General features: G+C 44.3%; 1 protein-coding gene across 4 annotated transcripts in view; it reads right to left on the bottom strand.

The window, feature by feature from the left end:
- phkb (phosphorylase kinase, beta) overlaps positions 1 to 2,500 on the bottom strand; it is an 80,705-nt gene that overhangs the window by 57,458 nt on the left and 20,747 nt on the right. The gene's annotated exons all lie outside the window — the stretch shown is intronic.

Below are 2,500 nucleotides of genomic sequence, written 5' to 3'. Positions count from 1 at the left end.
TCATCATCATCATCATCATCATCAATGCATCGTCACACTGAACACATGGTTGTAGTCCCAAACATCCTCATCATCATCATCATCATCTTCATCATAAATGCATCGTCACACTGAACACATGGTTGTTGTCCCAAACACATCAACAACATCATCATCATCATCATCATCATCATCATCATCATCATCAATGCATCGTCACACTGAACACATGGTTGTAGTCCCAAACATCCTCATCATCATCTTCATCATAAATGCATCGTCACACTGAACACATGGTTGTAGTCCCAAACATCCTCATCATCATCTTCATCATAAATGCATCGTCACACTGAACACATGGTTGTTGTCCCAAACACATCCTCATCATCATCATCATCATCATCATCATCATAAATGCATCGTCACACTGAACACATGGTTGTTGTCCCAAACACATCCTCATCATCATCATCATCATCATCATCATCATCATCATAAATGCATCGTCACACTGAACACATGGTTGTTGTCCCAAACACATCATCATCATCTTCATCATAAATGCATCATTGTCACACTGAACACATGCTTGTTGTCCCAAACACATCCTCATCATCATCATCTTCATCATAAATGCATCATTGTCACACTGAACACATGGTTGTTGTCCCAAACACATCCTCATCATCATCATCTTCATCATAAATGCATTGTCACACTGAACACATGGTTGTTGTCCCAAACACATCCTCATCATCATCATCTTCATCATAAATGCATTGTCACACTGAACACATGGTTGTTGTCCCAAACACATCAACATCATCATCATCATCATCCTACAAGCATGATCCCACAAATTCACTGTCAATTGAGACACATCACTGTCAAACACAGTATAGTTAAATATATATATACACACACACACACACACACACACTCTTTCATCCTAATCACTTTAAATATACCTCCGCTCCAAACGTGTCTTTGTTCTTTGATCATTATCCTAACACGTGCACTGTCTTTGTCTTATTCCTAAATGTCTGAGACTGTCCTCATGAGTGATGAATCAGGTACAGGGGTAACTGTGGCTTACTGTCTGGGGCAGATTAAAGGATACATAAACAATCTGCTTGTGTGGTGTTTGACTCTTTTACTCCCAAGAAAACAAATTCAATACTTTTATTTCAGTCACCTGACAAAAACACAAAACTAAACAAAACCCTCTTTATTCGCTGACACGATCCTTTCGTGAATGATGACGCTCTTGTACAGACGTGACGTGACGTGACGTGTAAGTTAAATCTGGACAGACTGACTGTGTAAACTGTGTAGGGAAAGATTTGTCTGTATTATATTAATAAAGAAGGATAATGTCTTGTTTATTAAGTATAATATGACACCATGATATTAACTGGAAGCCACTGTGGACTTTCCTACAGATCGTGCAGAAATGTCTCTCCTTCAGCTGCTTACGCTGCGTGTTTATTTATAGCCATCGCGGTCCGCTGGTTAAATCTCAGTCAGATATTCTGGACTCGAACAGACGGCTCACCGTGAAGCGTTTCAGGTACGGCTTCTTTCAGCGACGGTGACAGACTCTAATGAAAAAAAGCTGCACACGCTGCAGATCTGTCACTTTACTGTTTAAAGATATTAATCAAGGAGAGTAAGTTGTACAGATGTGAGCCGACATTGTGTGGTTTTAATTATTGTTTAGGAATCTCTCAGCAGGAAAAACACCTCTATTAACATAAAGAGCAGATCCGGCCTCTGTGTCAGTCTCTGGGAAAAAGGCGTGGCCTATGGGGACAAAGGCGTGGCCTATGGGGACAAAAGCGTGGGCTATGGGGAAGAAGGCACGGCCTATGGGGACAAAAGCGTGGACTATGGGGAAGAAGGCAGGGCCTCGGGGAAGAAGGCGTGGCCTCTGGGGAAGAAGGCATGGCCTCTGGGGAAGAAGGCGTGGCCTCTAGGAAGAAGGCATGGCCTTGAGGAAGAAGGCGTGGCCTCTGGGGAAGAAGGCATGGCCTCTGGGGAAGAAGGCATGGCCTCGGGGAAGAAGGCATGGCCTCGGGGAAGAAGGCATGGCCTCGGGGAAGAAGGCATGGCCTCGGGGAAGAAGGCGTGGCCTCTGGGGAAGAAGGCGTGGCCTATGGTGAAGAAGGCGTGGCCTCTAGGAAGGGGGAAGAAGGCGTGGCCTATGGAGGGAAGGCATGGCCTATGGGGAAGAAGGCATGGCCTATGGGGAAGAAGGCGTGGCCTATGGGGAAGAAGGCGTGGCCTATGGGGAAGACTCTCAGGGAAGGATCTGTGACCTATAAAAAAGGCTTAACCTCTGTGAAGGAGGTACGCCAATATGTCAGTCTCAGTAAAGGAGGCGTGACCTCTTTCTGTATCTCAGCGGAGGAGGAATGGCCTCAGTGTGTCAGTCTCAGTAAAGTGGTTTGTGTTCTTCTTATATTCTTCTTCTTTGACGGTTATTTTAATGATAATGTAATTAAAATGACCTTCATCCATA

Source organism: Tachysurus vachellii, chromosome 23 (genome assembly GCF_030014155.1).
Source record: "Tachysurus vachellii isolate PV-2020 chromosome 23, HZAU_Pvac_v1, whole genome shotgun sequence".
Lineage (NCBI taxonomy): Eukaryota > Metazoa > Chordata > Actinopteri > Siluriformes > Bagridae > Tachysurus > Tachysurus vachellii.
This window is presented reverse-complemented; position numbering and strand designations above follow the sequence as displayed.